General features: G+C 39.9%; 1 non-coding gene across 1 annotated transcript; it reads left to right on the forward strand.

Moving 5' to 3' along the window:
• The first annotated feature begins 2,379 nt into the window (after positions 1-2,379).
• Positions 2,380-2,483, forward strand: LOC112704759 (small nucleolar RNA R71). Its single transcript, XR_003155367.1, has one exon. It is a non-coding gene; the product is annotated as a small nucleolar RNA R71 (small nucleolar RNA).
• The last annotated feature ends 7,196 nt before the right edge of the window (positions 2,484-9,679 follow it).

Genomic DNA, 9,679 nt, shown 5'->3' on the forward strand with positions numbered 1-9,679 from the left:
AGTTCTGTAGCTCCAGAAAATCCATTTCGAGTGCAGGGAGGTCAGATTCCAACAGCATCAGCAGTCCTTTTGTCAGCCTTTTTCAGAGTTTTGCTCAAGTCCCTCAATTTCAGCCAGAAATTACCTGAAATCACAGAAAAATACACAAACTCATAGTAAAGTCCAGAAATGTGAATTTAACATAAAAACTAATGAAAACATCCCTAAAAGTAGCTTGAACTTACTAAAAATAACCTAAAAACAATGCCAAAAAGCATATAAATTATCCGCTCGTCAAACCCCTATGTAAAGCATGTTTCTGGCGTTGAACGCCAGTTTCATGCTTGTTACTGGCGTTCAGCGCCAGCTTTTCTTCTCTAGGCACATTCCTGGCATTCAGCGCCAGAATGTTGCTTGTTTCTGGCGTTCAGTGCCAAAATGATGCTCTGTTCTGGCGTTGAACGCCGGCCAGATGCATCTTACTGGCGTTGAACGCCAGCCTGTGCTTCCTCCAGGGTGTGATTTTTTTTTCTTCTACTGTTTTTGATTCTGTTTTTAATTTTTATGATTTTTTCGTGACTCCTCATGATCATGTACCTAATAAAACATAAAATAACAATAAAATAAAAATTAGATAAATAAAATTGGGTTGCCTCCCAACAAGCACTTCTTTAATGTCAATAGCTTGACAGTGGCTCTCATGGAGCCACAAGGTGATCAGTCCAATGTTGTATAGTCCCAACACCAAACTTAGAGTTTGGATATGGGATCTTAACACCAAACTTAGAGTTTGGTTGTGGCCTCACAACACCAAACTTAGAGTTTGATTGTGGGGGCTCTTCTTAACTCTGAACTGAGAGAAGCTCTTCATGCGTACTCTCTTTTGTCACAGAGGGATGGCCTTGTGCCTTAAACACAAGGTAGTCCCCATTCAATTGAAGGACTAATTCACCTCTGTTGACATCTATCACAGCTCCTGCTGTGGCTAGGAAAGGTCTTCCAAGGATGATGCATTCATCCTCTTCCTTCCTAGTGTCTAAGATTATGAAATCAGTAGGGATGTAAAGGCCTTCAACCTTTACTAATACGTCGTCCACTATTCCATAAGCTTGTTTCAATGACTTTTCTGCCAATTGTAATAAGAACAAGGCAGGTTGTACCTCAATGATCCCCAGCTTTTCCATTACAGAGAGTGGCATAAGATTTATCCCTGACCCCAGATCACATAGAGCCTTTTCAAAGGTCATGGTGCCTATGGTACAAGGTATTAAGAACTTGCCAGGATCTTGTTTCTTTTGAGGTAAAGTTTTCTGAATCCAGGTATCTAGTTCATTAATGAGCAAGGGAGGTTCACTTTCCCAAGTCTCATTACCAAACAGCTTGGCATTCAGCTTCATGATAGCTCCTAAGTATTAAGCAACTTGCTCTCCAGTCACATCTTCATCCTCTTCAGAGGAAGAATAGTCTTCAGAGCTCATGAATGGCAGAAGGAGATTTAATGGAATCTCTATGGTCTCTGTATGAGCCTCAGATTCCTTTGGATCCTTAATAGGAAACTCCTTCTTGCTTGAAGGACGTTCCAGGAGGTCTTCCTCACTAGGATTTTCGTCCTCCTCCTCCCTTGTGCATTCGGCCCCATTGATCACATCAATGGCCTTGCACTCTCCTTTTGGATTCTCTTCTGTATTGCTTGGGAGAATACTGGGAGGAGTTTCAATGACTTTCTTACTCAGCTGACCCACTTGTGCCTCCAGATTTCTGATGGAGGATCTTGTTTCATTCATGAAACTGAAAGTGGCCTTTGACAGATCAGAGACTAGATTGGCTAAATTAGAAGTGTTTTGTTCAGAATTCTCTATCTGTTGCTAAGAAGATGATGGATATGGCTTGCTATTGTTCAGCCTATTGCGTCCACCATTGTTAAAGCCTTGTTGAGGCTTCTGTTGATCCTTCCATGAGAAATTTGGATGATTTCTCCATGATGAGTTATAGGTGTTTCCATAAGGTTCACCCATGTAATTAACCTCTGCCATGGCAGGGTTCTCAGGATCATAAGCTTCTTTAGAAGCTGCCTCTTTAGTACTGTTGGATGCATGTTGCCATCCATTCAGATTTTGAGAGATCATGTTGACCTGTTGAGTCAACATTTTGTTCTGAGCCAATATGGCATTCAGAGCATCAATTTCAAGAACTCCTTTCTTCTGAGGTATCCCATTATTCATGGAATTCCTCTCAGAGGTGTACATGAATTGGTTGTTTGCAACCATGTCAATGAGTTCTTGAGCCTCTTTAGGCGTTTTCTTTAGGTGAATAGATCCACCTGCAGAATGGTCCAATGACATTTTCGAAAATTCAGATAGACCATAATAGAATATATCTAATATGGTCCATTCTGAAAACATGTCAGATGGACATCTTTTGGTCAGCTGCTTGTATCTTTCCCAAGCTTCATAGAGGAATTCACCATCTTCTTGTTTGAAGGTTTGAATATCCACTCTTAGCTTGCTCAGCTTTTGAGGAGGAAAGAATTTATCCAAGAAGGCAGTGACCAGCTTATCCCAGGAGTCCAGGCTATCCTTGGGTTGTGAATCCAACCATATTCTAGCTCTGTCTCTTACAGCAAAAGGGAAAAGCATGAGTCTGTAGACTTCAGGATCAACTCCATTCGTCTTTACAGTCTCACAGATCTGCAAGAACTCAGTTAGAAACTGATAAGGATCTTCAGATGGAAGTCCATAAAACTTACAGTTTTGTTGCATTAAGGAAACTAGCTGAGGTTTCAGCTCAAAATTATTGGCTCCAATGGCAGGAATGGAGATGCTTCTTCCATCAAACTTGGACGTTGGCTTTGTGAAGTCACCAAGCATTCTCCTTGCATTATTATTATTTTCGGCTGCCATCTCCTTCTCTTGTTCTAATATTTCTGAAAGGTTACCTTTAGATTGTTGTAACTTAGCTTCTCTTAATTTTCTCTTCAGAGTCCTTTCAGTTTCTGGATCAATTTCAACAAGAGTGCCTTTATCCTTGCTCCTGCTCATATGAAAGAGAAGAAAACAAGAAAAGAAAAAGGAATTCTCTATGTCACAATATAGAGACTCCTTTATGTTAGTAGAAAAAGAAAGGGGGAAGAAAGTAGAAGAGGGATTCGGATATTTAGGTGAAGAGGGGTGAAGAGAAGTGTTAGTAATTTTTGAAAATTAGAGATAAGATAAGATTAAAATTAAAATTTAAAACAAAAAGAATTTTTGAAAAAGAGAGAAGTATTTTCGAAAATTAGAGAGGGAAGAGTAGTTAGTTGGTTTTGAAAAAGATAGGAAACAAACAAAAAGTTAGTTAGTTGATTGAAAAAGATATTAAAATCAAATTTGAAAAGATAAAAAGGTAAGAAGTTAGATAAGATATTTTGAAATCAAATTTTGAAAAAGATAAATTTTTTTTGAAAAAGATAAGATAAAAGATAAAAAGATTAAATTTTTAAAATGACTTAACTAACAAGAAACTACAAGATAAGATTCTAGAACTTAAAGATTGAACCTTTCTTAACAAGAAAGTAACAAACTTCAAATTTTTGAACCAATCACATTAATTGTTAGCTAATTTTCGAAAATTAGATGTAAAAGATAAGAAAAAGATTTTGAAAATAATTTGAAAAAGATTTTTGAAATTTTCAAAAAAAATAGGAAAGAATGAAAAAGATATAATTTTTTTGAAAAAGATTTTGAAAAGATAAGATTTTTGAAATTGAAATTTTGACTTGACTTGTAAGAAATAATTAATTTTAAAAATTTTTTGACCAAGTCCACCCATAATTTCGAAAATTTGGAGGGAAATAAGGAAAAGATATTTTTTTATTTTTGAAATTTTTAAGATGAGAGAGAAAAACACAAAAATGACTCAAAATATGAAAATTTTGGATCAAACACATAAGATGCATGCAAGAACACTATGAATGTCAAGATGAACACCAAGAACACTTTGAAGATCATGATGAACATCAAGAACATAATTTTGAAAAAATTTTTATGCAAAGAAAACATGCAAGACACCAAACTTAGAAATCTTTAATGCATGGACTCTAACAAACGAAAAATGCACATGAAAAACAACAAACAACACAAAACAAGAAATCATCAAGATCAAACAAGAAGACTTGTCAAGAACAACTCGAAGATCATGAAGAACACTATGAATGCATGAGATTTTCGAAAAAAATGCAAGAAAAATTTTAAAAGCATGCAATTGACACCAAACTTAAAAATTAACACAAGACCCAAACAAGAAACACAAAATATTTTTGATTTTTATGATTTTCTATTTTTTTTGTATTTTTATTTTAATCTTTTCGAAAAACATGGTTAGAAAAACGAAAAAGAAAAGAAAAATTTTGAAAAATATTTTTGAAAAGAAAATTACCTAATATGAGCAACAAGATGAACCGTCAGTTGTTCAAACTCAACAATCCCCGGCAACGGCGCCAAAAACTTGGTGGACGAAATTGTGATACAAGAGTTCCAGGCACTGTTAGAGAATCTCACAACTCCGTTCAACTTAACCAGCAAGTGTACTGGGTCATCCAAGTAATACCTTACGTGAGTAAGGGTCGATCCCACAGAGATTGTTGGTATGAAGCAAGCTATGGTCACCTTGTAAATCTCAGTTAGGCAGATTAAATTGGTTTATGGTGAGTTCAAAAATTAATAAATAAATAGAAAATAAAAAGGGATAGAAATACTTATGTAAAGCAATAGTGGGAATTTCAGATAAATGTGTGAAGATGTTGTGCTCCTCTCGTATCTCTATTTTCTTATTACATTCATCCAATCCTTCCTACTCCTTTCCATGGCAAGCTGTATGTAGGGCATCACCGTTGTCAATGGTTACATCCCATCCTCTCAGTGAAAATGTTCCTATGCTCTGTCACAGCACGGCTAATCATCTGTCGGTTCTCAATCAGGTTGGAATAGAATCCCTTGATTCTTTTGCGCTTGTCATCACGCCCAGCCTTCAGGAGTTTGAAGCTCGTCACAGTCATTCAATCCCAGAATCCTACTTGGAATACCATAGACAAGGTTTAGACTTTCCGGATCCTCATGAATGCCGCCATCTATCTAGCTTATACCACGAAGATTCTGTTGGGGAATCTAAGAGATATGCGCCCGGCATAAAGTAGAACGGAAGTGGTTGTCAGTCACGCGCGTTCATAGGTGAGAATGATGATGAGTGTCACGGATCATCACATTCATCAAAGTTAAGTGTAACGTATATCTTGGAATAAGAATAGAAGAGAATTGAATAGAAAGTAATAATAATTGTATTGAAACTTGAGGTACAGCAGAGCTCCACACCCTTAGTCTATGGTGTGTAGAAACTCCACTGTTGAAAATACATAAGTAAAAGGTTCAGGCATGGCCGAATGGCCAGCCCCCTAAAACGTGATCAATAGCCTCTTAAGATGAAGAATAATACAAAACTGAGACCAAAGATGAAACGTGGTCAAAGACCGAATGGTCAAAAGACGACTAATACACTAGTAAAAAGTCTTATTTATACTAAACTAGCTACTAGGGTTTACATGAGTAAGTAATTGATGCATAAATCCTCTTCCGGGGCCCACTTGGTGTATGCTTGGGCTGAGCTTGATCTATCCACGAGCTGAGGCTTTTCTTGGAGTTGAACTCCAAGTTATAACGTGTTTTGGGCGTTCAACTCCGGATCATGACGTGTTTTTGGCGTTTAACTCCAGACAGCAGCATATACTTGGCGTTCAACGCCAAGTTACGTCATCAATTTCCAAATAAAGTATGGACTCTTATATATTTCTGGAAAGCTCTGGATGTCTACTTTCCAACGCCGTTGAGAGCGCGTCATTTGGAGTTCTGTAGCTCCAGAAAATCCATTTCGAGTGCAGGGAGGTCAGATTCCAACAGCATCAGCAGTCCTTTTGTCAGCCTTTTTCAGAGTTTTGCTCAAGTCCCTCAATTTCAGCCAGAAATTACCTGAAATCATTGAAAAATACACAAACTCATAGTAAAGTCCAGAAATGTGAATTTAACATAAAAACTAATGAAAACATCCCTAAAAGTAGCTTGAACTTACTAAAAACAACCTAAAAACAATGCCAAAAAGCGTATAAATTATCCGCTCATCAAACCCCTAGCCAATGCCACAGTTCAAAGAAGTCGGAAATTCCTGTATCGAAATATCGTCACAAGGTTCGGAGTTCCATACTCCATCACTACAGACAATGGTACCCAGTTCATAGACGTAGGCTTCAGAAAACTAGCGGCCGACCTGAATATAAAACAACAATTCACCTCTGTTGAGCATCCCCAAGCCAATGGGCAAGCCGAAGCTGCCAACAAAGTTATATTAGCAGGGATAAAATGGAGATTATAGGATGCAAAGGGAGCCTAGGCTGAGGAGCTCCCACAAGTCCTATGGGCATATCGAACGACCCCACATTCCACAACAAGGGAATCACCTTTCTGATTAGCTTACGGAATGGAGGCTATGATCCCAGTAGAGGTTGAAGAAAGATCCCCGAGAGTGATCTACTATAGTGAAGAAGCCAATCCCCAACTTCAAAGGGAAGAGCTTGAATTACTCCCAGAAGTCCGAGAAAGAGCTCGGATAAGGGAAGAAGCATTGAAACGACGAATGGCTTCTAGATACAATCAAAAAGTAATACAGCGAACCTTCATGAAGAATGACCTCATTCTAATCCGAAATGACATTGGAATAACTCGACCTGGAGAAGAAAAGCTGGCTGCAAATTGGAAAGGACCCTACCGAGTCATAGAAGTGCTAGGGAAGGGCTACTACAGGCTTTCCGAACTCGACGAGCGAGAGCTGCCAAGGTCATGGCATGCCTGCAACTTAAGAAGGTACTATAGTTAGGGAGGATAAGGGACCTTGGGACAAGGCACACTCTTTTTCCTGAAAAGGTTTTTTAACGAGGTGCCAGGCCCAAGACCTATAAACTAACCCCACGTGTATATATTTGTATTTCTCTTAATAAAATTTTTTCAGATTTTCTACAAATGTTCAAGTCGTATTATTCTAAAAACAATCATCGCCCAATTATAAAGCTACAGATCGACAGAAAGTGAAAACCAAATTCACTGTGCGATCACGATAAAAACGAGGGTTAAAACCCAAAATTCTACAAAATCGGCAAAGATGAAAATAGAATAATACAAGAAGCTATAGATAGTGATCCATAGAAAGGACCTGATGAGGTCCTAATAAAATGGATTGCTATAAAATAGCTTAAAGGCTAGCCGACACCTAAAGTCAGCCAGCCCCAACAAACCAAGTTATAAGTAAAGCCCTGGAAAGAGGTCTGGCCAACCCTATAAAAGAGGATTATTATAACTTCGAAGAGCCCGACGTGACGAAGTCAGACTCCTACAAAAGGTTACAAAAGATAATCCCTGAAAGAGACCTGAACAAGGTCCAAGAAAGAGGATTATCAAGTAACTCGACAAGGCCCGACATAACAAAGTCGGCCTGGGCAGATAAAAGCTACAAAGATAAATCCCTGAAAGAGACCTGAACGAGGTCCAAAAAGAGGATTATCAAGTAACTCGACCAAAAGTCCGACATGACAAAGTCAGCCCAAGACACAAAACCACAAAGGTAATCCCTAAAAGAAAGGGCTTATTACGATCGATGAGAGCAACGTCAGGCCAAAGGATCAAGTTAATCATGTCAGATAGAAACTTACGAAGACGCCACGACAAGTGCAAACATACATAATATAGAAACTACCGAGTTACGACAATAAACTCCAGAGGCCATCAAAGACCAGCCCCGGAAGCCCGAGATATACTTTGTTTTTCAAAACGAAAGTTGCTAAACGAGCAACCCTAGAAAGTGTCAACAGTCAAACAAAACACCATTTACAAAAAGTTAAAACGTCCACAGACTGGGCTATGCACAAATTTATTAAGAATAATCAAAGAGAGTCCAAAGGCTTCCCAGTAGCAACATCAATAGGAGGTGAAAGAGGACGAGTCTGGAGAGGCACCGCATCCACTGTCCCGTCGCCTTGACTCAAGATCTGACAGTTAGAATCTGGCTCAACTACGGTCGAGGGGTCTGAAGGAACCGGCATGGTAGAAGCTTTCAGAGGAGGCGCAGGAGGTGGCTCAACATCATCATCGGGATCATCCGGGACAATCTTGCCATCCTTTACTACGTTATCAAGACTAACGAGAGTCAAATCGGCATCAAGGGCAACAATCCGGAACTGCTCCATCAGATTCTCACAGGCGGCAGTCACGCTGCCCACAAGGTGACCCTGGAGCTCGGCATAATCAGTCCGAGCAGTTTCCAAGTCATCACGAAGATGCACCAACTCCCTATAAGTCGAGACATAGCTATCTTTGTGCTTCAGTGCCATGTCCTCAGCCAACTTCAAAGAAGCAGCCAAGGCAATAGAGCTGGCCTTCTCACCCTCCAGTTCCTTCTCTACCTTCGCCAACTTCACCTCCAACTCATCCTTCAGATCCTTGATCCGATCAAATTCTGATTTAGCCTCCTCCATGAAGGATTTTGTGGCATGAATCGGGATCCCCTTAACAGTTCGGAAAATAGCCGTACCCATATGTGCCATTTTCACACTACTTTTGGTGATAAAATCCAGATGCTGAAGAAGAGACACATCATCCATGGAGAGCCCACCATAGGGGGCAATTTGCTGGTCAACAAACTCGACAGCATCAAAATCCGGGGCACCTAGGTTAAAGGGCTCAGATGTTTTTTGCTTTTTTAAGGGAGGAGCACCAGAAGCAGCAACAAAAGTTTGTGGGGGATCTGCCAGTCGAACCTGAGGAGTAGGGATCACCCTCCTCGGCCCAGGAGAACTCGGCACGGGCGGCTTCAGGATGGTTTGAGAAGACCCCTCCCCAGCTGCCATGACCGAGATATTCTGTGCAGCGGCGGCCTTCCTAGCCTTTTTAAAAGCCTTCATGGAGTCGTTGTTCTTTGACATTTCTGAAAAACAGGAAAGACAGAATCAACAAAAGAAGTCATGGAGCATAGGGAAAAATAGAATAAACTAAAAACACGTCAGTCAGTACCCAACACATTTCGGACTAAAGATGGGTCCCCCAGAAATTTCTTAGTATCCAGATGCAGGGGCTCCCCCCAAATATCCTCCAACATACTCACAAAGGCCTGTTCGACCTCGTCCAACATCTCCCAAGTATACCGGGACACCATGACATTCCTTTGCCACTCAAGAGGAAAAGCGGGTTCATCATTTTCATCAAGAAAAAAGGGGTGAACACCCTCAACAGCTCGAACTTTAAAGAAATAGTTTTTGAAGTCCTTAAAAGACTCGTCATACATGGCAAAGACTTTGTGCCCCTGAGCAGATCTAAAGGAAACCCAAGAAGCTTTCTTTTTTGAAGAGGCCCCAGGCTTGGCCGAAACAAACAAATAGAGGAAAAGAGTTAGAGAAGGCTTGATACCTAACTCTTGACACAGCAGCTGAAAAATCTTTATAAAACCCCACGAATTGGGATGAAGCTGGGATGGAGCAATGTTACATGACCACAACAAGTCGGTCTCAAAGGCAGAAAAAGTAAAAGTAACATTCAACTGACTAAAGAAATACTCGTAAGCATAGAAGAAGGGACGCTCTCCCTCGAGTAAAGTGGGAAAACAAACTCTCTCGTCAGAACCAGGCGCTACA

This window comes from Arachis hypogaea, chromosome 7 (assembly GCF_003086295.3).
Source record: "Arachis hypogaea cultivar Tifrunner chromosome 7, arahy.Tifrunner.gnm2.J5K5, whole genome shotgun sequence".
In the NCBI taxonomy this organism is placed as follows: Eukaryota; Viridiplantae; Streptophyta; class Magnoliopsida; order Fabales; family Fabaceae; genus Arachis; species Arachis hypogaea.